We start from the raw sequence: 26,969 nt of genomic DNA, 5'->3' as shown, positions 1-26,969 counted from the left end.
GATGTTCCACCTACAAAGTACATTTAATAATGTTAGAATACACCCCTCACTACTATATAATATTTGGTCTAGGAGGAAGAAAGAAATGTGAAAAAACAGTATACAATGTAATCATTTGTGACTGTGTACTCTAAAGTAAAAATGTCCCTTTTTCCAGGGAAGGCTGTTGTCTTGCTGCACTTTTTGGCACAACTGATGAATGCTTGCTTTTTATTTTTAACACGCACCACTTTTTCTCCTAACAGACAGAAGCTTGACTTCTAAGAACACAAGCAGAATCAAGTTCAAACTAGGAGAGAGCTCGGCTCGACCACAAAAAATGTGTCCAATTAATCGTCAGCACTAAGCACTTTTCCATTTTCAGTTAAACGTTTACTTTTATGAAAAACTTAATTTTAATAAATGTGTTTACTTTTAATAAAGCTTTTAAACTTAAATAGACTATGTGGTTTTTGGTCCTCCAGACTAGAGTGGATGAGCTAAAGGTTTTGCAATTTTTGCAAGCATGAGTCTGTGCCTCTGACATCATTGGGGAATAATCATAATCATCGGTGACTTTGGGAGCTAAATGACTCTGCCACACTATATAGTCAGTAAGGAGATTGGGGGTTCAACTACAAAGTCTGTTATCACTGAGGTATGTGGAAAGTCTAACAGCACCTATTATAATTGATAAGCTAAGCAATGCATTATTTAGTGTCCATAGTTCTGTTTGTGCAGATTTGTCCCTGCAACAGTAGTAGAATGGATTGTCCTCCTATCCAAACCAAAAGTAAAGTAGTATCTTATTCATTCTTGGTGGTCATTCACCTTTTTATTGTTGGCAATTGTCAAAGCATAAACATTTAGAAAACTTGAAAAGACATTATGGACAATCCCAGAGGACTGCACTCTGTGCATAGAGCTATTGCTGACTAGAATGGGAGTCCAATGGAATTGCCAAATGTGCAATCTTAGTTAGCAACACAGACAGACTAATAAGAATGATCTAGTAATACCACACGGAGTCATAGTCGAGGCAGGATAAGAATTTAGATCCAGTCTACAAGAATATCAAAGACGATTTAGAAAAAATCGAATGAGGAACGCTGGGAAAAAATAAGTACTCTATATTAAAATTAAAACTTACTGGGGCCAGCAAAGGAGCCCTTGCCTGCCCGATCCTGGCCTGTATCCTCAACAGCACCCTCCTCCTCCTCCTCTTCCTGTGTCCTCCTCTTGCCCCCGGGGGAAGCTGATGTACAACATGAAAGAAGGAAAAACAGAAAACATGGATGATATTTGTCAACCAAATCAAACATTTCAAAAGAACTAACAAAATATTTTGGCGAAATAGCAAATAGACAACTATTCAACGGGATATATTATTGACCAATCTCATGTGGTCTACTACGTTATTAGTATTGCTTGATTTGCGGACCGTTGAATTGTAAACTTCTTATGTAACTCACTACACAAAGTACTAAAAAGGTTTGCCTAGGATTGGCAGGCAGCAGTCCGCAGCACGCGAAGTGACAGCCAAAGTCCATCGTGATTGCAGATCAGCGACAACACTAAAGTTTCCTACTACATTAACCAGTCATTAAAATACTCAAACTATCAATCCACCACCACTATTTCTTCTTATTGCCATGTGTACAAAGGAAGGACTGGACTTGAGTCTGTAGGGGCTGATTTAGAAGCCCGTTGCGGCTCTTTTGCTCCATTGTTGCGTGACTTTTGTGACGCAGCGGCAGCACTAAAGAGGCGCAATGGTGCGGCATATATTAACAACGTGACGCATATGGGAGAAGCATCACGTTGTAAAGCCCTGCGCCATCAGGGGGTGTTCCGGCGCAAGGGAGGGCGTTCCTGCGCAGAACCGCATCCTAAAAGTGGCTGAGGGAAATCTACAAGATTTCAATCACTCACTTTAACGACAATGATGCGTGACTAAAACCTTGCGCCTGCTTGAAGCAGACGTACGGCTTGACACAGCTTTGGGGAGATAGGGCACCCCAGAGCATTAATGGAGCTGCGCTATCGTTGCGACGCAACTCCAGCAATGCGCCGCCCTTACGGCACAGATGAGTAACGCTTTGGTGACGTTTTGGGCCCATGGTGCGCTGCATTGTAAATACGGCGCACCATGGGTGATAGTGGCGTGGAGCACAATTACTGGCGCATCCCTGCTACTTTGCAGGGATGCGCCGGTAATTAAACATCTGAACCTTAGTGTGTAGCATTACGCAGTTCTTTAAACTACACTCATACATAATTTCACAGGCCAATGAAATGAACACAAAATCGGAAACAAATAAGCATAGTAGCAACACTACTGAGAAGGAGAGCAGTGCACCTGAAATGCACAGAAGATTTTGAAATATAATATACCTACAATGTAATGAGCAGCATTATGGCTCTTGGTAAAAAAAAAAAAATGCAATATAATAACACAGCTGGAGAAAACAGAGTAGTAAAGAAATAGCTACTACTACTACTCACCAAGCCCGGGCATCTCGAGGCCAAGCAGGTCGAGCAGATCTTGTTCACGGGTCAGGACATCCGTCCAGCGGTGGGTGGCCTGGTTGTAGGTGCGCCGGACCTGAGAGTGGTGGTACATGGCCCGGCACACCTTATCCCACCCTTTCCGGCTATCCCGCATCCCGTACCCGCCTCCGATCTTGCCGCCTGCCATTATGGTCCTGGGGAGTTGGCGCTGTACATAGAACAGTAGTGCGCCCACCTCCTCCGGGCTGAAAATCTCCCGGGGTGCGACTGTCTCCCCCCTCAAACGCCCGCACGGGAGCCGGCCACGGGGTGCGGGACCCTACCCCTTCTCGGGATGCTTCCCGGCTCCCTTCACCATGGTCTGGGCGGAAAGGAATAAAGAAAATAGAATAGGGAAGAGAAGAAAAGAAAAGAGTTTAAAAAAGTAGTTTAAAATTAACAAAAAGTAGCAGTAAACACAAAAATATAGGGCTAGAAAAATAGAGGGGTAGATAATAAGTAAAATAGATTAAAAAAAAACACAAACAAGCAAAGGATGGCACAGATTTAGAGAGGATACAAGAAGCATGCCCAGAACCATAGCAATGAATGAGAAACAAGATGGCCGCGCCCGTTCACGACCGCGCGGGTAAGTTCGCGCGAGATGTTCCTCGCGAGAACTCGCAAAATTGTACTTGCGAGCCGCACACTTTGCGAAATTACACTTTGCGCCCGGAAACGGAAATAGGTCATGCAAACAAGATGGCCGCGCCCTTGAACGACCGCAAGGGTAACTTCGGGCCTTGCGCTATAAGCGGCTCGCGAAAACGCACAAAACCTTGCGAACTAACACGCCGCAAAAAAATAAATTGCATATTCGCACAAATTTGTGGCCTCCGAATCCGATCTCGCGCGTGTTCGCGCCCCGCGAATCCCGCAAAATTGCAGAAAAACGAGTTTTGCAAAACTGAAAGCACTCGGCAGGTGCAAGAGTTCAAACTCATCATTACTAACAATTCACTGTAGTGCTTTCTGACTGGGGCCCCTCCAGAGTTCAGTTGCTAGTTGCAACAATTGTATGACCCTGCTCTGACCCTCATAGCAGGCTCATAGAATAGCTACAAGTAGGCCACAAAGGTCCTGGAAAAAAAGTGCACTGCAACAGAAAGCAAATTACTGATAAGGAAGCAGGTGCCAGACCTGGAATTTTAAAACAGTGACACATTAATAAACTAACCCCAAATTAATTCATGTCAGTATAAGCAGGGCAGGTGTGCTTGCTTTTCCCCCCCATAATCTACAGTGATGATGAACCAGAGGGTGGCATTGATGTAACAGAGGGTGGCATGGGTGAAAGAGAGGGTGGCAGTGGTGAAACAGAGGGTGCTGGGAGGCTGTGATGATGAACCAGATGTAGAAACAACATAGTCGTGACCATTGCGAGCCGACAAGTAAGTTTGCAATTGCGAACTAGTACCAAACCCTCGCGAACTGCCAGAAACCCTTGGGTACACAAAAAAAAAATCCACAAATTCGCGAGAATTCACGGATTTTGCGGATTGCGAGTTTGCAAATTCGCAAAATTCGCAAACGCCAGATTCGCTAAATTCGCCCATGCTTAGTGTGGAGTGCAAAAAAACGATGGATGTAGGCCCAGATCCTTGTACTGGGTTGAATGTAAGACATAGTTCTACCTTCTGTCCATCAACTGTGTTTTTTGCAATTTTCACCCCGAGTGTGCTGGGTATACTCAGACGTGAGTCCCAGGCTCTCCACACCATTTGGAGTCAAGCTATCCAGGCTGAAGAAGGCTGATAGCCAGAAACCGGTCCTTGGATGCTTGATTCCGGTCTGGGAAAGACATGGCTTGGTAGTTCAGACTGGACTGTTCCCATGAGGCACAGGGTCAGAGCTGATTTGCATATAGCCAGTGTCTAACCCAGGGTGGTGTGGAGTGCAAAAAAACAATGGATGTAGGCCCAGATCCTTGTACTGGGTTGAATGTATGACATTGTTCTACATTCTGTCCATCAACTGTGTTTTTTGCAATTTTCAACCCAAGTGTGCTGGGTATACTCAGACATGAGTCCCAGGCTCTCCACACCACTGGAGTCAAGCTATCCAGGCTGAAGAAGGCTGATAGCCAGAAACCGGTCCTTGGATGCTTGATTCCGGTCTGGGAAAGACATGGCTTGGTAGTTCGGACTGGACTGTTCCCATGAGGCACAGGGTCAGGGATGATTTGCATGTAGCCAGGGTCTAACCCAGGGTGGTGTGGAGTGTAAAAAAAACGATGGATGTAGGCCCAGATCCTTGAAATGGGTTGAATGTATGACATTGTTCTACATTCTGTCCATCAACTGGGTTTTTTGCAATTTTCACCGCGAGTGTGCTGGGTATAGTCAGACGTGAGTCCCAGGCTCTCCAGACCACTGGAGTCAAGCTATCCATGCTGAAGAAGGCTGATAGCCAGAAACCGGTCCTTGGATGCTTGATTCCAGTCTGGGAAAGACATGGCTTGGTAGTTCGGACTGGACTGTTCCCATGAGGCACAGGGTCAGAGCTGATTTGCATATAGCCAGTGTCTAATCCAGGGTGGTGTGGAGTGCAAAAAAATGATGGATGTAGGCCCAGATTCTTGTACTGGGTTGAATGTATGACATTGTTCTACATTCTGTCCATCAACTGTGTTTTTTGAGATTTTTACCCTGAGTGTGCTGGGTATACTCAGACGTGAGTCCCAGGCTCTCCACACCACTGGAGTCAAGCTTTCCAGGCTGAAGAAGGCTGATAGCCAGGAACCCGGTCCTTGGATGCTTGATTCCGGTCTGGGAAAGACATGGCTTGGTAGTTTGGACTGGACTGTTCCCATGAGGCACAGGGTCAGAGCTGATTGGCATATAGCCAGTGTCTAACCCTAGGTGGTGTGGAGTGCAAAAAAACGATGGATGTAGGCCCAGATCCTTGTACTGGGTTGAATGTATGACATTGTTCTACATTCTGTCCATCAACTTTGTTTTTTGCAAGAGAATCTTAGGCAGCATGTATGTTAGGCCTCTTAGTTACCAAAAGATCCATGGTGATTCCTTTTGGCAACTAAGAGGCCTAACAGACATGCTGCCTAAGATTCTCTAGCAGTACATTTCATAAAGATTGTATGTAACATCCTGGTCATGTGTCTAAGATCAAACTGTGAGTCAAGCTTGATTTTAAATGAATCTGGGTGAATAATTTGCTTACTTGATGTGTTAAAGAATAATTTCTTGAAGTCAGTTAGGCTTTATGATATGTAGTGCTAGAAAATCTTAGGCAGCATGTCTGTTAGGCCTCTTAGTTGCCAAAAGATGATTCCTTTTGGCAACATCCTGGTCATGTGTCTAAGATCACACTGTGAGTCAAGCTTGATTTTAAATTAATCTGGGTGAATAATCTGCTTACTTGATGTGTTAAAAAATTATTTTCTTTTTTTATTATTATTATTTTTTTTTTCCTCATATACCAATTTTGGGTGCTCTAGAAGGAGATCCTCCCCCCCCCCCTGACATCTCGATGTTACGGCCACAGAATTTGATGCCAGTGGAGGCAGGAAAAGAAACCCCCCTCTAGTGTTTACTGTTTGCTTTATCCACCTCAACCTCTGAAACTTGGCGGCCCTCGGATTGGTTAAGGACTAAGCACCAACAGTACCCAGGTGAAATCATAGGAATACTCTCATCTGTTCTGCCATGCCACAAGGAGCTCCCAGATCTTAAACTCTGAGGAATTGTCACATGCTATATCAGACTCACTAATATATATAATATGCTTTAAGCATTCAGAAAAAATGGGAGCATTTTCAGATTTCCATACTTTACATATTTCTCGTCTTGCCAATAACATCACATAAAAAATAAATTTAGTCTGAAGATTGTCAAGATGGTAATCCGCCTCTAGGCCGAACAATATCATTACCGGTGACACCTCAATCTGTGTTCCTAATTCATCCACCAAAAACCCCTCGATTTGTTTCCATAACTGGTTGAGACTAGGACATTCAACAAACATATGTAAGTCATCTGCCTCTCGAGATTTAAACAGTGGACAGCTATATTGCAGGTTTGTGATCCTTGTCAATCTTTTTGGCGAAAAATACACTCTGTACAGTGTGAACAGATGGTTTCGTTTAAGAGGAGCTGGCTTTACTATTCCATTCACCAGACTAAAAGGGTCCCCCCACAGGTCTACCAGTTTGTTACCATCCAATCCCTCAACATTTCCCCAGAGATTCTGAGTTCAAAATCAGTAACTCCCTCTTTTTCCATCAATGCCTCATACCAGAAAGAAAGCCCTTTATCCCAACGCCCCTTTCTGTTTACAAAATCAAATTTCGGGTTAGATGCACAATCCCATGTTACAGTAGACCACCAGCTTGATAGCTGGTAATATTTAAACCTTGTGAGGGTTCCTCCGGTCAACATGGAGAGGGAATCCCACCCCAATAGCTGTTGGTCATTTTGTAAATCTCTTCACTGCATCAACCCTGCTAGTTTAAGAGGGGTTGACATTTGATCTCTAAGACATTCTGGGGTCTCTGGAGAGTCCCATATTGGGGCCTGAGGAGCGTAGTATGGGATTTGTAGTTTTTTCCTGAAAAAAAGCCAATTCTTCAGAACCGTAACTAAAACCTTTAGTCTGACCTTTTTATAAAATCTGGGGTCTCCAAACTTAAATAAAAAATATTCATAGCCTTGGGGGATACCATCCAGTATTGCCTGAAACAAACGTCCCAAAAAAAGATGTATCTGCTTTGCCTGCCATAACTCTGAAATTTTTAAAATGGAGGGAATGGCCATAATGCAGAATGTCAGGCCTCTTAGTTGCCAACGGATCCATGGAGATTCCTTTTGGCAACTAAGAGGCCTAACAGACATGCAGCCTAAGATTCTCTAGCAGTACATATCATAAAGATTGCATGTAACATCCTGGTCATGTGTCTAATATCACACTGTGAATCAAGCTTGACTTTAAATGAATCTGGGTGAATAATTTGTTTACTTGATGTGTTAAAAAATCATTTCTTGCAGTCAGTTGGGCTTTATGATATGACTGCTAGAGAATCTTAGGCAGCATGTCTGGTAGGCCTCTTAGTTGCCAAAAGATCCATGGCGATTCCTTTTGGCAACTAAGAGGCCTAACAGACATGCTGCGTAAGATTCTCTAGCAGTGCATATCATAAAGATTGCTGAAACATCCTGGTCATGTGTCTAAGATCACACTGTGAGTGAAGCTTGATTTCAAATGAATCTGGGTGAATAATTAGCTTAGTTGATGTGTTTAAAAATCATTTCTTGGAGTCAATTTGGCTTTATGATCTGTACTGCTAGAGAATCTTAGGTCGCATGTCTCTTAGGCCTCTTAGTTGCCAAAATATCCATGGTGATTCCTTTTGGCAACTAAGAGGACTAACAGACATGCTGCCTACGATTCTCTAGCAGTGCATATCATAAAGATTGCATGTAACATCCTGGTCATGTGTCTAAGATCACACTATGAGTCAAGCTGGATTTAAAATGAATCTGGGTGAATAATTTGCTTACTTGATGTGTTAAAAAAATGCAATTCTTGAAGTCAGTTAGGCTTTATGATCTGTACTGCTAGAGAATCTTAGGCAGCACGTCTGTTAGGCCTCTTAGTTGCCAAAATATCCAGGGTGTGCTATTGAAATGAAAAAGGAATGCTATGTCTTGCTTACATAAATATGGTCTATTTTTTGCCAGTAGAGAGATGGTATGAGCAGAGACACACATAGTTCAGGCATAGTCATAAATGGTAGATTGCATGTAACATCATGGTCATGTGTCTAAGATCACACTGTGAGTCAAGCTTGATTTTAAATGAATCTGGGTGAATAATTTGCTTACTTGATGTGTTAAAAAATAATTTCTTGAAGTCAGTTAGGCTTTATGATATGTACTGCTGGAGAATCTTAGGCAGCATGTCTCTTAGGCCTCTTAGTTGCCAAAAGATCCATGGTGATTCCTTTTGGCAACTAAGAGGCCTAACAGACATGCTGCCCAAGATTCTCTAGCAGTACATATCATAAAGATTGCAGGTAACATCCTGGTCATGTGTCTAAGATCACACTGTGAGTCAAGCTTGATTTTAAAGGAATCTGGGTGAATAATCTGCTTACTTGATGTGTTAAAAAATTCATTTCTTGAAGTCAGTTAGGCTTTATGATATGTACTGCTAGAGAATCTTAGGGAGCATGTCTGTTAGGCCTCTCAGTTTCCAAAAGATCCATGGTGATTCCTTTTGGCAACTAAGAGGCCTAACAGACATGCTGCCTAAGATTCTCTAGCAGTACATATCATAAAGATTGCATGTCACATCCTGGTCATATGTCTAAGATCACACTGTGAGTCAAGCTTGATTTTAAATTAATCTGGGTGAATAATCTGCTTACTTGATGTGTTAAAAAATTCATTTCTTTTTTTATTATTATTTTTTTTCCTCATATACCAATTGTGGGTGCTCTAGAAGGAGATCCTCCCCCCCCCCTGACATCTCGATGTTACGGCCACAGAATTTGATGCCAGTGGAGGCAGGAAAAGAAAACCCCTCTAGTGTTTACTGTTTGCTTTATCCACCTAAACCTCTGAAATTTGGCGGCCCTCGGATTGGTTAAGGACTAAGCACCAACAGTACCCAGGTGAAATCATAGGAATACTCTCATCTGTTCCGCCATGCCACAAGGAGCTCCCAGATCTTAAACTCTGAGGAATTGTCACATGCTATATCGGATCACTGAAATAATATCTACAGCCAAAATATCGAGTTGCCATAATATTGATGCCAAAATATCAAGGGACATAATATCGACTTTCTATCTCTACTAAGGTAAGTACAAAAATATCGAGTTTGAAATATCGAGTGTTAAAAATATAGACTGTCAAAATATCGTTTTTTTAATGTCTTTAAAATAAGTTAAAACTATTATAATATTAAATATATTTAATATAAACATAGTTAAAATGATTAAATAAATGTAACATTATTACATAATTAATGTAACTTTAAAAATTAATAATAATAATACATATATATATTTAAATACATGTTATTAATAAAACATATAGGTTATATTTACTATAGCATAGCAAAAGGTTTACATTTAATGTAACCACTCCAGTGAGTGCTACATTAAAGAGATCATTGGATAGCGTAGGGGTAAAAATTACTATTCCCACTCCAGTGGGTGCAACAGTAGGGAAAACGTTGGATAGCGTAGAGGTAAAAATTACTATTCCCACTCCAGTGGGTGCAACAGTAGGGAAAGCGTTGGATAGCGTAGGGGTAAAAATTACTATTCCCACTCCAGTGGGTGCTACAGTAGGGAAAGCGTTGGATAGCGTAGGGGTAAAAATTACTATTCCCACTCCAGTGGGTGCAACAGTAAGGAAAGCGTTGGATAGCGTAGGGGTAAAAATTACTATTCCCACTCCAGTGGGTGCTACAGTAGGGAAAGCGTTGGATAGCGTAGGGGTAAAAATTACTATTCCCACTCCAGTGGGTGCAACAGTAGGGAAAGCGTTGGATAGCGTAGGGGTAAAAATTACCATTCCCACTCCAGTGGGTGGTACAGTAGGGAAAGCGTTGGATAGCGTAGGGGTAAAAATTACTATTCCCACTCCAGTGGGTGCAACAGTAGGGAAATCGTTGGATAGCGTAGGGGTAAAAATTACTATTCCAACTCCAGTGGGTGCAACAGTAGGGAAAGCGTTGGATAGCGTAGGGGTGAAAATTACTATTCCCAATTAATTATTTTAAATTATTTACCAATTATATTTTAATTATTCGCCAATTAATAATTAATTTAAAACTATAAATGATTTACATAATTATTTATTTAAAATTATATTACTTCCCACCCTATTCCCCTTTAAACACACAACCCGCTACAGAAAATAAATTACACAAATGTAATTATTTATCAATTATTTATTTTTAATTAATTACCAATTATATTTTCATTAATTACCAATTATTATTTAATTAACAATTAGATTAAATTTACATAATTAATTATTTATAATTAAATTACTTCCCACCCTATTCCCCTATAAACCCACAACCCGCTACAGCTTTATATCACAAAAATATTATTAAATATTTTTGATATTTTTGTTGTCTATATTTTATCTAGTCTATATTATGTCTAGTCTATATTTTTTATTCGATATTTTGGCTATTCTAGTCGATATTTTTGTTGTCTATATTTTGTCTAGTCTATATTTTGTCCAGTCTTTATTTTTTACTCGATATTTTGTCCAATCGATATTTTGGAATCGATATTATGTCTGTTTACCGCTATATCAAACTCACTAATATATATATTATGCTTTAAGCATTCAGAAAAAATGGGAGCATTTTCAGATTTCCATACTTTACATATTTCTCGTCTTGCCAATAACATCACATAAAAAATAAATTTAGTCTGTAGATTGTCAAGATGGTAATCCGCCTCTAGGCCGAACAATATCATTACCGGTGACACCTCAATCTGTGTTCCTAATTCATCCACCAAAAACCCCTCGATTTGTTTCCAAAACTGGTTGAGACTAGGACATTCAACAAACTTATGTAAGTCATCTGCCTCTAGAGATTTACACAGTGGACAGCTATATTGCAGGTTTGTGATCCTTGTCAATCTTTTTGGGGAAAAATACACTCTGTACAGTGTGAACAGATGGTTTCGTTTAAGAGGAGCTGGCTTTACTATTCAGTTCACCAGACTAAAAGAGTCCCTCCACAGGTCTACCAGTTTGTTACCATCCAATCCCTCAACATTTCTCCAGAGATTCTGAGTTCCAAATCAGTAACTCCCTCTTTTTCCATCAAAGCTTCATACCAGAAATAAAGCTCTTTATCCCAACGCCCCTTTCTGTTTACAAAATCAAATTTCGGGTTAGATGCACAATCCCATGTTACAGTAGACCACCAGCTTGATAGCTGGTAATATTTAAACCTTGTGAGGGTTCCTCCGGTCAACATGGAGAGGGAATCCCACCCCAATAGCTGTTGGTCATTTTGTAAATCTCTCCACTGCATCATCCCTGCTAGTTTAAGAGGGGTTGACAGTTGATCTCTAAGACATTCTGGGGTCCCTGGAGAGTCCCATATTGGGGCCTGAGGAGCATAGTATGGGATTTGTAGTTTTTTCCTGAAAAAAAGCCAATTCTTCAGAGCCGTAACTAAAACCTTTAGTCTGAACTTTTTATAAAATCTGGGGTCTCCAAACTTAAAATAAAAATATTTATAGCCTTGGGGGATACCATCCAGTATTGCCTGAAACAAACGTCCCAAAAAAGATGTATCTGCTTTGCCTGCCATAACTCTGAAATTTTTAAAATGAAAGGAATGGCCATAATGCAGAATGTCAGGCCACTTAGTTGCCAACGGATCCATGGTGATTCCTTTTGGCAACTAAGAGGCCTAACAAACATGCTGCCTAAGATTCTCTAGCAGTACATATCATAAAGATTGCATGTAACATCCTGGCCATGTGTCTAATATCACACTGTGAATCAAGCTTGACTTTAAATGAATCTGGGTGTATAATTTGCTTACTTGATGTGTTAAAAAATTCATTTCTTGAAGTCAGTTAGGCTTTATGATATGTACTGCTAGAGAATCTTAGGCCGCATATCTCTTAGGCCTCTTAGTTGCCAAAAGATCCAGGGTGTGCTATTGAAATGAAAAAGCAATGTTATGTCTTGCTTACATAAATATGGTCTATTTTTTGCCAGTAGAGAGATGGTATGAGCAGAGACACACATAGTGCAGGCATAGTCAGAAATGGCAGATTACATGTAACATCATGGTCATGTGTCTAAGATCACACTGTGAGTCAAGCTTGATTTTAAATGAATCTGGGTGAATAATTTGCTTACTTGATGTGTTAAAAAATAATTTCTTGAAGTCAGTTAGGCTTTATGATATGTTCTGCTCGAGAATCTTAGGCAGCATGTCTGTTAGGCCTCTTAGTTGCCAAAATATCCATGCTGATTCCTTTTGGCAACTGAGAGGCCTAACAGACATGCTGCCTAAGATTCTCTAGCAGTACATATCATAAAGCCTAACTGACTTCAAGAACTGAATTTTTTAACACATCAAGTAAGCAGATTATTCACCCAGATTCCTTTAAAATCAAGCTTGACTCACAGTGTGATCTTAGACACATGACCAGGATGTGACGTGCAATCTTTATGATATGTACTGCCAGAGAATCTTAGGCAGCATGTCTGTTAGGCCTCTTAGTTGACAAAAGATCCATGGTGATTCCTTTTGGCAACTAAGAGGCCTAACAAACATGCTGCCTAAGATTCTCTAGCAGTACATATCAATTCAATTCAATTCAAGATAGCTTTATTCGGTATTTTGACAAAAAACCATAAAAGCATGACATACAAATACAAGACAAAAAACAGACTAAACGACTTATCTCATATACAAAATTTCTTACAATAAAACATATCATCAGGATAAAATAGATAAAATAGAACAAATTCATTAAATATGCATATATAAAGATTCTAAAATTCATTTACAAGACTCTTGGAGTTCATACAGTCTACTGCTGTATACGTATTATTCGGTGTTTATAAGGAACATTATAATACGAATTTTCAGTTTTATGTTTATCCAAGAAGTCCTATGCATTTCCCATAGACCCCCTGCATTTTACGGTAAACGCCAGGAATTTTATCGCTGTCACTATGGTAACTTCATCTTGCAGCATATATAATCTAAACAGTGCAGTTTTACAGGTTCTTACACCCCATGACTTTAGCAATGGTAACAGGTATCTTTTTCTCCCCCACTCATAATACTTACAAAAGAATATACAATGTAAATTTGACTGTCTGGCTAAGTCATCACACGGGCAATTTTCCATATTTACAGACCAATTGTTTGTAATGGGGAAAGATACAAGCCTATAGAACGACTCCGTCCTCATTCGGGTCAGGAGCATTCTATGGTAACACGAGTAGATTGGTGCTAAATAAGCATGGATACCCGGACCGTGTAAGATATTACGATGAGCTACTATGGTGGATTTGTGCCCGTCTAAGTACCATCTTCGTTCCGCCAGTAAATCTAAACACGCCATTTTTAAAGATTTTTTTGATATTTGTGAGCATGTTGTGGGGTTTAAATAAAGATCTGGTTTACCAATAGAAAGAAAAAACTTTTTCACATAAGCTAGCCATGGTTGTTTGGTAGACGCAGAGTAGTTTAAACAGTCATTAATTACTTCCCTATTGAACCCTGTATCCTCACATGTCCAAATCTTGAACCACAGCATTACTGGTGCTATTTTTATCAGGTCTATAATATGGACTCTGTCCAGTTCGTTGTGGCACACAGTGATAGACGTGGAGCGAGGAACTGAGAGTAGATATCTAAGGAAAGCATTTTCCACTGTTTGGATCTGTGTGCTATCTGCTATGCCCCATATGCCCGCTCCATATACGGCGGTAGACACGCATTTAGCAGCATATATCTTCAGTAATATGTTCACAGGTTTCCTGCCCAATCTCTTAGCAAAGTGTTTAAGAGCGCCTATTGTACGGGCAAAGGCTAAGTTCCTAGAGGTTATTGCTGGTGACCATGTTCCCTTGTTATTAAATGTAATTCCTAAATAGGAAAAGGTTTTGGTCATCGCTATCTTACTGCTGTTTACAAAGGTTTTGCAGTCTGGTATGTTTTTTCGCAGGGAGCATGACATTGTAAATGTTTTTCCCTCATTTATTTTTAAGCCTCTCGTGGTCATAAAAGATGAGAAACCTGTTATGGCTTTCTGAAGACCTAGCTGTGTACGAGCCATGATCACAGCGTCATCGGCATACAATAATAAAGATACTGGGGTACCATTTATTTTAGGATAATCAACTTTAAGATCATTTAAAACGTCTGCTATCTCGTTGATGTATAAATTAAAAAGAAATGGCGCAAGGATGCAGCCCTGACGAACACCCTTCGCTATAGGGAATTTTTTTGTTCGCTCACCATTTTTGCCGTATCTAACCGCTGCACCCGCATCTCTGTATAGTTCCTGTATAAAATGTAGAATATTTTTATCTATTCCCAGCTTTGCCAGAGTTTTCCACAGCACCGCATGATCGAGGCAGTCAAAAGCCGAGGATAAGTCGACGAAAGTAAGGAAGAGATTCCCTTGCTTCTTACTAATGTACTTGTTTATTATTAAATTCAAATTTAAACCCTGCTCTACAGTACCAACTCCAGTTTTGAAGCCGTACTGTAATTTGGAAAGAATCCCTTTGTCTTTGGACCAAGTTTGTAGTTTAGTTAGCAATATTCTGCCTGCCACTTTCATTAATGTATCCAGCAGGGAAATGGGGCGGTAGCATTTTGGGTCCTGTCTGTTCCCCTTTTTAAATATTGGAATGATTATGGCTTCATGCCATGAGTCAGGAAATCCCATTGTGCTATACGCATTTAGTACATTTGCTAATAATGGAGCCCACAGTTCTACATTGACTTTAAATAAGTCAATGGGGACTCCATCTGGGCCGGGAGCTTTTAAATTTGCGCTCTGTGAGATTGCTAATTTAACCTCAGCAGGGGTAAAAACTATATTTAGAGGGAAGCTATCTTGAATCGCCGGTTGTGGTTTCTTCCTATTATGGATGTTATGTTCTGGGGTCATATTTATTGCCTCTTTTTTATATAAGGAGGTAAAATAATCAACCCAGGCGTCTTCCATTATGGCTATCTCCATCGAATCTGCCTTGTTGTCCGAGGAAAAGAAAGGAGCGTTAATTTCCTTCCAAAAAGAGACATTGTCCCTTGTGGAGCTTGCCTTTACTAAAGCTTCCCAGGCCTGATTTTTGAGTTCATCCTGTCGTTCACGTAGCGTCTGCTTATAGACACGTCTTGCTTGCTTAATCGCACTATTATCCTTGGGAAGTGTCTTTAGAGCCTGTAATAAGTCTTTGTGGGCTTTAGAGCAGGCGGGATTAAACCAGCCATGTTCTCTCTTTGCTATACCTCTCTTTAATTTTTTTGTTAGTTTATCATTTATAGTGGCAATTATGCTTCCATATGCCACTATAATTTGCTGAGGAGTGGTATTAGATTCTAGGCAGACAATGAATTGGTTCATTTCTTTCTGCACTAGGTCTTTTAGAAAGGTTGTAGCATCGATTTTTCCCCACTTTATAGCATACCCGTTCTTTCTTGCCAGTGACACCGAGTGACCATGAAGGATACTCGGTATGCTTAGCTCGGGGCACTCGTCTTTCTCAATAGAAATTGTGGTGCTGATCGGGAAGTGGTCACTTAATGCCAAATCTTCCGTATTGAAAACCCCCAGGCAACCCTGGTTCTTATTGGTCACTAGGATGTAGTCAATTGTGGTACCTGACCCCCGCCCAAAGAATGTTGTCTGGAAGGCTACATAAGGCTCACAAAGTTCATTAGCGAACCCCATGTCCCAGTCATGCATTAGTTGGTTAAGCATATTCCCAATAATGGAATGTTCGAAATGTGTGGTGGGGTCCCCTCTTAAATTATAAATTCCGCAATTTTTTGTGGCGCTATAGGGGCACAGGTGGCAGTTATAATCTCCTACTACCAGGATGCAGTCTGCGTTCTGGTCACCCATCAAGAGCATTGCGTTAAGCTCCGCTATTAAGGCTTTGGGCTCTACTTTGGGCACGTTTATGTATATATTCACCAGGAAGAGGGACCACCCCTTTGCTTTGACTATAAGTCCTTGCAAGGATCTAGCCACCTCTACATTGGATCCACTCGGCACATATGTAGATAGTTTTGTATTACTCAAATTGGAGGTAAAGATGCATAGGCCCCCCGACCCTCTGCCTCGGTTACCCTGTATCGCCGGGATGTAGTGGGTGCTAAAACCCTCAATATGGGTTTCCTCCTGATCCCAACATTCCTGTAAGCATACTATATCCTGTTTTGCCATGAATGATAGGAACGGGTGGGCCCTTGCTTTGTTACTCAGCCCTGCAATATTCCAGGAGGTAATTTTCAAGTTTAATTTATGTCGGCTGGGTTCTGTTGCCACTACCTGGGGGGTTGGGCTCTCTATGCCCTCTAAATTTAGTCCTTGCTCCCTGTGTGTTTGGATAAAAATCTGTGGGGTTGTGGGGGTACGAAGTGTGTTCCATAGAGGAGGATCAGGCGTATACCCTACTGGTGGTCTGTTAACAGTGATAAACTGCTCTTCACTATTAGAGGTTTCTACAGGAGTGCCTAGATTTGTAATTTTGGGGTTTGTTGTCATTATTGGTCAATCGACCATGTCCAAGCAATCATACCTATTCCTCATGGGGACCCCCCTCCAGTAATCAGGATGTGCGTTCTCTGTTCTGAATGGCCAGGGATGATTGTCCCACCCTCCATTCCAATGGTTTTTACTGTTCCTGTTCCTATTTCTGTTTCCATTATAATGCCCCACCTGTGTCCAAGTCCAATCCTGTGCTTCCTCCCAGCTGTTTGGGTCGCCATAATTAGGGATATTTAGAGGGGGGTAAAAGAAGGAAAGACGTTGTACATCAACGCCCCCCCTTTTTTCTAAAGCTGGCCATGAGGAGATATAATCGGCTGTATCGGGGTCCTCACAATTAAGTACGATACAATCGCCTTTTAGAGTTTTTTTGGTTTCGCCAATCCAGAACACTCTCCTCATGGATACAATTCTGCCATGGTTGTATGGGTGAAGAGGTCTGTTTTGGCTTAGCCACTGTAGTACCTTGTTTCGGAGGGACCAGGGAGGTTCATCCGTACCATCAGCCAGCTCTGTGACCCCTGTAAGTATGACAGTGTACGGGGTCGCCTCAGGCGGGAGATGTATCGGACGTCTATACATTGGAGCCCTCCTCTCATTAGCTTGTGACTGAGATGGTTGGGTTTCTTGAGATGTTGGTAGGGTGTCCTTTTGTTTTACTATTTGGCTAGTGGACTCCGCAGGAGCTGGAGTTTTTTGGGAGTTCTCGATAGGGCCTTTCCGTTTTCCCGTCCCTTCTGTTGTCACGGGATTTAAGGTGGTTTGTGTGTTTTGCCTGTCAGTTTTTTGAGTTTCTGGATTAACAGCTCTTTTAGGCGGATGAGGCTTGGGCTGAATGCCTGGTGGGGTTGGGCGTTGGACCTGCGTGTTTGTGTTATTTACAATCCCAGGGCCCTTAGCAAGCGTACCCAGTGTGTTTTGCTTAAATGCTGGGGCATTTAATTTGGCTAGTTGTTTCTCTATAATCATAATGCTCTTCTCTAGGGGTTGCAAGTGATGTTTTAACAATCGCCCCATACTATTTGTAATAAAGTCGTGTAATGTTATGCATGCAGAGCATGGTTTCTGTATGTCAACACCCAATCTTTGTGTCCCTAACAGCTCTCTAGGGCAGGGGTCATGGGGTGTCGCTGTGCAATCAGCACCGTTATTAATAGAAGTTAGTTGCCCTGGCAGAATGATGTCAGTGGTGGGTTTAAGAGAGGTCTTGGTGTTTTGCAGAACTGATGCTGTCTCATGTGGGGTCTTATCCGTATTTATGTTTGACCTCTTTGCTATGGCACCCTCCCGATTACCCGTGGGGTCGAGATCTAGAATGTCTACGCTATCCTGTTCGTTTTGGGAAAAATGTAGGTCTGGTGTAGTTTCCAAGTCCTCACAGGAATTGGACCCCAGAGAGAGTTGGGTAGCGGATAAATCAACGCTATTTGGGACTGTATGAATTAGTACATTCGTATTGTCTACCTGCTTGAGCAGGGGGGCTGTTGGACCCTTTTGAGGAGTTTGTACAGAGGCCAGAGGCCCCATGGACGACCTTCTTGCAACCTCCAATTCATGGGATACCCTGCGTTGTAGTATCTGTATACTATTGTCAATGACCTCATGAGTCTTGGTGATGAATAGGTCTAGTGGGCCGGTGATGTCAGTTAGGCTGGAGGTCTTTTTACTTCTAGTCCGTTTATTCATTGTTAAATGGGTTCGAGTGCTACAAAGCTTCAGATGTATATGGGGCTAATACAATGGGAATATTCAACGATGTATCACAGACAAAGATGATGTATAACTGTAAATGGAAATACCGTGACCCAGTCCAGTCCTGCACAGTCTGTAACGGGCTGAAACGGGCCCGCCCTTGGCCCGGGCTTCGTCCGGCGTCCCGCGAGGCGGGGGTGACGCTGATTTTATGCGCCTCCTGGCGCGCAAAGGTCTCGGTATGCGCCGCTAGCGCTGCTGGGATCTGTGGTCCTTGTGCCACGCCCACACTCCACACAGCGGCCGGACCTCCAAGGTGGCTGAAGGGGTCGGGCGGCTGGGGGCGGGCGGGCTGCAGAAGAGCAGGATGCAATGAGGCAGGTCAGAGTGATGGCAGCGCCTGTGCTGCGTTACGGGTCGCGGTAAATTTAGCTTGATTAAGGTTCACCCCCTCGGTCGGGGTGACGCTGATTTTATGCGCCTCCTGGCGCGCAAAGGTCTCGGTATGCGCCGCTAGCGCTGCTGGGATCTGTGGTCCTTGTGCCACGCCCACACTCCACACAGCGGCCGGACCTCCAAGGTGGCTGAAGGGGTCGGGCGGCTGGGGGCGGGCGGGCTGCAGAAGAGCAGGATGCAATGAGGCAGGTCAGAGTGATGGCAGCGCCTGTGCTGCGTTACGGGTCGCGGTAAATTTAGCTTGATTAAGGTTCACATATCATAAAGATTGCATGTAACATCCTGGTCATGTGTCTAAGATCACACTGTGAGTCAAGCTTAATTTTAAATGAATCTGGGTGAATAATTTGTTTACTTGATGTGTTAAAAAATAATTTCTTGAAGTCAGTTAGGCTTTATGATATGTACGGCTAGAGAATCTTAGGCAGCATGTCTGTTATGCCTCTCAGTTGCCAAAAGATCCATGGTGATTCCTTTTGGCAACTAAGAGGCCTAACAGACATGCTGCCTACGATTCTCTAGCAGTGCATATCATAAAGATTGCATGTAACATCCAGGTCATGTGTCTAAGATCACACTATGAGTCAAGCTTGTTTTTAAATGAATCTGGGTGAATAATTTGCTTACATGATGTGTTAAAAAATCATTTATTGAAGTCAGTTAGGCTTTATGATCTGTACTGCAAGAGAATCTTAGACAGCATGTCTGTTAGTCCACTTAGTTGCCAAAAGATCCATGGTGTTTCCTTTTGGCAACTAAGAGGCCTAACAGACATCCTGCCTAAGATTTTCTAGCTATACATATCATAAAGATTGCATTTAACATCCTGGTGTTGTGTCTAAGATCACGCTGTGTGTGAAGCTTGATTTTAAATGAATCTGGGTGAATATTTCGCTTAGTTGATGTGTTTAAAAATCATTTCTTGAAGTCAGTTAGGCTTTATGATATGTACTCCTGGAGAATCTTACGCAGCATGTCTGTTAGGCCTCTTAGTTGCCAAAAGATCCATGGTGATTCCTTTTGGCAACTAAGAGGCCTAACAGACATGCTGCCTAAGATTCTCTAGCAGTAGATATCATAAAGATTGCATGTAACGTCCTGGTCATGTGTCTAAGATCACACTGTGAGTCAAGCTTGATTTTAAATGAATCTGGGTGAATAATTTGCTTACTTGATGTGTTGAAAAATAATTTCTTGAAATCAGTTAGGCTTTATGATATGTACTGCTAGAGAATCTTAGGCATTATGTCTGTTAGGCCTCTTAGTTGCCAAAAGATCCATGGTGATTCCTTTTGGCAACTAAGAGGACTAACAGACATGCTGCCTAAGATTTTCTAGCAGTACATATCATAAAGATTGCAGGTAACATCCTGGTCATGTGTCTAAGATCACACTGTGTGTGGAGCTTGATTTCAAATGAATCTGGGTGAATATTTCGCTTAGTTGTTGTGTTAAAAAAATTCAATTCTTGAAGTCAGTTAGGCTTTATGATCTGTACTGCTAGAGAATCTTAGGCAGCACGTCTGTTAGGCCTCTTAGTTGCCAAAAGATCCAGGGCGTGCAATTGAAATGAAAAAGGAATGTTATGTCTTGCTTTCATAAATATGGTCTATTTTTTGCCAGTAGAGAGATGGTATGAGCAGAGACACACATAGTGCAGGCATAGTCAGAAATGGTAGATTGCATGTAACATCATGGTCATGTGTCTAAGATCACACTGTGAGTCAAGCTTGATTTTAAATGAATCTGGGTGAATAATTTGCTTACTTGATGTGTTAAAAAATAATTTCTTGAAGTCAGTTAGGCTTTATGATATGTACGGCTAAAGAATCTTAGGCAGCATGTCTGTTAGGCCTCTTAGTTGCCAAAAGATCCATGCTGATTCCTTTTGGCAACTAAGAGGCCTAACAGACATGCTGCCCAAGATTCTCTAGCAGTACATATCATAAAGATTGCTGAAACATCCTGGTCATGTGTCTAAGATCACACTGTGTGTGAAGCTTGATTTCAAATGAATCTGGGTGAATAATTTGCTTAGTTGATGTGTTTAAAAATCATTTCTTGAAGTCAGTTAGGCTTTATGATAAGTACTGCTAGAGAATCTTAGGCAGTATGTCTGTTAGGCCTCTTAGTTGCCAAAAGATCTATGGTGATTCCATTTGGCAACTAAGAGGCCTACAGACATGCTGCCTAAGATTCTCTAGCAGTAGATATCATAAAGATTGCATGTAACATCCTGGTCATGTGTCTAAGATCACACAGTGAGTCAAGCTTGATTTTAAATGAATCTGGGTGAATAATTTGCTTACTTGATGTGTTAAAAAATCATTTCTTGAAGTCGGTTAGGCATTATGATATGTACTCCTGGAGAATCTTACGCAGCATGTCTGTTAGGCCTCTTAGTTGCCAAAAGATCCATGGTGATTACTTTTGGCAACTAAGAGGCCAAACAGACATGCTGCCTAAGATTCTCTAGCAGTACATATCATAAAGATTGCATGTAAATCCTGGTCATGTGTCTAAGATCACACTGTGAGTCAAGCTTGATTTTAAGTGAATCTGGGTGAATAATTTGCTTACTTGATGTGTTGAAAAATCATTTCTTGAAATCAGTTAGGCTTTATGATATGTACTGCTAGAGAATCTTAGGCAGCATGTCTGTTAGGCATCTTAGTTGCCAAAAGATCCATGGTGATTCCTTTTGGCAACTTAGAGGCCTAACAGACATGCTGCCTAAGATTCTCTAGCAGCACATATCATAAAGATTGCGAGTAACATCCTGGTCATGTGTCTAAGATCACACTGTGTGTGAAGCTTGATTTCAAATGAATCTGGGTGAATATTTCGCTTAGTTGATGTGTTTAAAAATCATTTCTTGAAGTCAGTTAGGCTTTATGATAAGTACTGCTAGAGAATCTTAGGCAGTATGTCTGTTAGGCCTCTTAGTTGCCAAAAGATCTATAGTGATTCTATTTGGCAACTAAGAGGCCTACAGACATGCTGCCTAAAATTCTCTAGCAGTAGATATCATAAAGATTGCATGTAACATCCTGGTCATGTGTCTAAGATCACACTGTGAGTCAAGCTTGATTTTAAATGAATCTGGGTGAATAATTTGCTGACTTGGTGTGTTAACAAATCATTTCTTGAAGTCAGTTAGGCATTATGATATGTACTCCTGGAGAATCTTACACAGCATGTCTGTTAGGCCTCTTAGTTGCCAAAAGATCCATGGTGAATCTTTGTGGCAACTATGAGGCCTAACAAACATGATGCATAAGATTCTCTAGCAGTACATATCATAAAGATTGTATGTAACATCCTGGTCAGGTGTCTAAGATCACACTGTGAGTCAAGCTTGATTTCAAATGAATCTGGGTGAATAATTTGCTTACTTGATGTATTAAAAAATCATGTCTTGAAGTCAGTTAGGCTTTATGATATGTACTGCTGGAGAATCTTAGGCAGCATGTTTGTTAGGCCTCTTAGTTGCCAAAAGGTCCATGGTGATTCGTTTTGGCAACTAAGAGGCCTAACAGACATGCTGCCTAAGATTCTCCAGCAGTACATATCATAAAGATTGCATGTAACATCCTGGTCATAAGTCTAAGATCACACTGTGAGTGAAGCTTGATTTAATATTATTCTGGGTGAATAATTAGCTTAGTTGATGTGTTTAAAAATCATTTCTTGAAGTCAGTTAGGCTTTATGATATGTACTCCTAGAGAATCTTAGGCAGCATGTCTGTTAGGCCTCTTAGTTGCCAAAAGATCCATGTTGATTCCTTTTGGCAACTAAGAGGCCTAACAGACATGCTGCCTAAGATTCTCTAGCAGTACATATCATAAAGATTGCATTTAACATCCTGGTCATGTGTCTAAGATCACACTGTGAGTGAAGCTTGATTTCAAATGAATCTGGGTGAATAATTATCTTAGTTGATGTGTTAAAAAATCATGTCTTGAAGTCAGTTAGGCTTTATGATATGTACTGCTAGAGAATCTTAGGCAGCATGTCTGTTAGGCCTCTTAGTTGCCAAAAGATCCATGTTGATTCCTTTTGGCAACTAAGAGGCCTAACAGACATGATGCATAAGATTCTCTAGCAGTACATTTCATAAAGATTGTATGTAACATCCTGGTCAGGTGTCTAAGATCACACTGTGAGTCAAGCTTGATTTCAAATGAATCTGGGTGAATAATTTGTTTACTTGATGTGTTAAAAAATCATGTCTTGAAGTCAGTTAGGCTTTATGATATGTACTGCTGGAGAATCTTAGGCAGCATGTCTGTTATTGCTCTTAGTTGCCAAAAGGTCCATGGTGATTCGTTTTGGCAACTAAGAGGCCTAACAGACATGATGCCTAAGATTCTCTAGCAGTACATATCATAAAGATTGCATGTAACATCCTGGTCAGGTGTCTAAGATCACACTATGAGTCAAGCTTGATTTAATATTATTCTGGGTGAATAATTTGCTTACTTGATGTGTTAAAAAATCATTTCTTTAAGTTAGTTAGGCTTTATGATATGTACTCCTAGAGAATCTTAGGCAGCATGTCTGTTAGGCCTCTTAGTTGCCAAAAGATCCATGGTGATTCCTTTTGGCAACTTAGAGGCCTAACAGACATGCTGCCTAAGATTCTCCAGCAGTACATATCATAAAGATTGCATGTAAATCCTGGTCATAAGTCTAAGATCACACTGTGAGTGAAGCTTGATTTCAAATGAATCTGGGTGAATAATTAGCTTAGTTGATGTGTTTAAAAATCATTTTTTGAAGTCAGTTAAGCTTTATGATATGTACTGCTAGAGAATCTTAGGCAGCATGTCTGTTATTGCTCTTAGTTGCCAAAAGGTCCATGGCGATTCCTTTTGGAAACTAAGAGGCCTAACAGACATGCTGCCTACGATTCTCTAGCAGTACATATCATAAAGATTGCATTTAACATCCTGGTCAGGTGTCTAAGATCACACTATGAGTCAAGCTTGATTTAATATTATTCTGGGTGAATAATTTGCTTACTTGATGTGTTAAAAAATCATTTCTTGAAGTCAGTTAGGCTTTATGATATGTACTGCTAGAGAATCTTAGGCAGCATGTCTGTTATGCCTCTTAGTTGCCAAAAGATCCCTGGTGATTCCATTTGGCAACTAAGAGGCCTAACAGCCATGATGCATAAGATTCTCTAGCAGTACATTTCATAAAGATTGTATGTAACATCCTGGTCAGTTGTCTAAGATCACACTGTGAATCAAGCTTGACTTTAAATGAATCTGGGTGTATAATTTGTTTACTTGATGTATTAAAAAATCATGTCTTGAAGTCAGTTAGGCTTTATGATATGTACTGCTAGAGAATCTTAGGCAGCATGTTTGTTAGGCCTCTTAGTTGCCAAAAGATCCATGGTGATTCATTTTGGCAACTAAGAGGCCTAACAGACATGCTGCCTAAGATTCTCTGCAAAAAACACGGTTGATGGACAGAATGTAGAACAATGTCATACATTCACCCCAGTACAAGGATCTGGGACTAAATCCATCTTTATTTTGCACTCCACACCACCCTGGGTTAGACACTGGCTATATGCAAATCAGCTCTGACCCTGTGCCTCTGCTGTCGTCCCGGCGTAGATGGTGTTTCCGTAGTCCAGTCGGCTTGTGATGAGTGCCTGGGTGACCGTTTTCCTAGTTTCGGTCGGGTTCCATCGGAAGATCTTACGTAGCGTGCATAGGGTGTTGAAGCATGATGAGGAGACGGCGTTGACTTTTCTGGTCATCGAGACGGAGGAGTCCAGGATGAAGCTCAGGTTGCATGCATGGTCTGTTGGCTTGGGTGCGCTGCCTCGGGCCGGGGGCCACCAGGTGTCGTCCCAGGCGGAGGGCGATGGTCCCAGGATGAGGACTTTCATCTTGTCTGAGTTCAGTTTCAGGCGGCTGTTTTCATCTACTCGGCGACGCCTTTCATCCCTTCGTGTAGGCTAGTTCTGGCGTTGGCGGGGTCACTGGTGAGGAAGAGGATCAGTTGGGTGTTGTCAGAGTAGGAGATGATGTTGAGGTTGTGTTGGCATGCGATGGCTGCATGGGGTCTCAGGTAGACGTTGAAGAGGGTGGGGCTGAGAGATAATCCTTGCGGAACGCCGCATATGACTATGGCCTCGGATCGAAACGGGGGGGCAGACTCTCTGTCTTCTTCCGGCGAGGAACGAGATGATCCATTCCAGAGCTTTCTCTTGGATACCTGTGTTGCTCAGGTATTGGACTAGGGTGAGGTGACAGATGGTGTTGAACGCTGCGGAGAGATCCAGGAGGATGAGCGCCGATGTTTCGCCATTAACGAGCAGGGTTCTGATGTCGTCGGTGGCAGCGACAAGGCGGTCTCGGTGCTGTGGTTTGCTCAGAAACCGGACTGTGAGGGGTCAAGGGATCCGTTCATCTCGAGGAAGGCGGCAAGCTGTCTGTTGACAGTCTTCTCGATGTCTTTGGTAGGTAAAGGGAGGAGCGAGATGGGGCGAAAGTTCTTGAGGTCGGTGGGGTCCACTGTTGGTTTCTTCAGTAGAGCGCTGAGCTCGGCGTGCTTCCAGCTCTCTGGGAAGGTGGCAGTATCGAGGGAGATGTTGATGATGTCCCGCAGTTGGGGTGCGATGATGGAGTCGGCCTTGTAGAAGACATGGTGGGGGCAGGGGTCGGTCGGAGATCCGGAGTGGATGGTGTTCATCGTGCGGGCTGTGTCTTCGGTTGTCACCGTGGTCCAGGTGCGGAGGGTGGCGGTGGGGGGCGTTGGTTCGACTGTAGGGTGAGTGGATGGTGCGCCGAAGCTGTTGTGGATGTCGGCGATCTTGGGGTAAAAGAACAAGGCGAGAGAGTCGCAGAGGTCTTGAGAAGGGGTGATGTCGTTGTTGCCTGTGCTGGGGTTGGAGAACTCCTTGACGATGCTGAAGAGTTCCTTGCTGTCGTGGCCGTTGTTGTCTAGTCGTTCCTTCAGTGTTTTCTTCTTGGTAGTGCGGATGAGCTGGTGGTGCTTGTGGGTGGCTTGTTTGAGGGTGATCATGTTGTCTGTGGTCTGGTTGAGGAGCCATGCTTTCTCGAGGGTGCGGCAGTTCTTCCTGGAGTCCTTGAGTTTGTCGGTGAACCAGGTGGCTCTCTTGCTTCTGGGTCTGCTGGGAGGGTTCTTCAGTGGTGCAATGTCATCTGCGCAGTCGGTCAGCCATTGTGTGAAGTTGCGGGCTGCTTCGTTGGGGTCCGTTGTGCTTGCCGGCGGGTTCTGGCTGAGGGAGGTGGTGACCTGCTCGGCGGTGATCTTGCTCCAGCTCCTGTGAGGAACCTGTTGCGGGTGTTGGTGGGTCGTTGTTCTTCTGAAGCTGAAGTGGACGCAGCTGTGGTCGGTCCAGTGGAGTCCGGTAGAGTGGCTGGATGAGAAGACGGGGTCAAGCGTGTGGCCTGCGTAGTGAGTGGGGGTGTTGACCAGTTGCTTGAGTGCGAGGTTTGCGAGGTTGTCCAGCAGGGCGGCGGTGTTGCGGTCCTTGTTGTTCTCCAGGTGGAAATTGATGTCCCCTAGGAGGATGTAGTCCGCGGAGGGGAGTGCGTGCAGGCTGATGAAGTCAGTGATGTCTTCGCTGAATTGTGTGCGTGATCCCGGGGGTCTGTAGACGAAGGTGCCTCTGAGGGTTGTCTTCAGGTCGGTGTGAATCTGGAAGTGGAGGTGCTCGGCGGCAGGGAAGGTGTCGCTGGAGTAGGTCGTGATGCGGATGGTGTTCTTGTGTATGATGGCGATGCCTCCTCCAGTCTGGTTCACGCGGTCTCTCCGGATGATCTTGTATCTGTCCGGGATGGCGATGGCGATGTCGGGCTCTAAGGAGGCGTTCATCCAGGTTTCCGTGAGGAAGGAGACGTCTGGTTATGTGGTGTCGAGCAGGTTCCAGAGTTTGATGGCGTGTCTGTAGACGGAGCGGGTGTTGAGCAGGATGCACTTTAGGTGGTTGCCGCGTGTGCTCGGCTTGGCGGGTGCGGTGCAGGTCCGGATGCAGGTGAATTA

The sequence above is a fragment of the Lissotriton vulgaris genome, chromosome 6 (assembly GCF_964263255.1).
Source record: "Lissotriton vulgaris chromosome 6, aLisVul1.2, whole genome shotgun sequence".
NCBI lineage: Eukaryota > Metazoa > Chordata > Amphibia > Caudata > Salamandridae > Lissotriton > Lissotriton vulgaris.
This window is presented reverse-complemented; position numbering follows the sequence as displayed.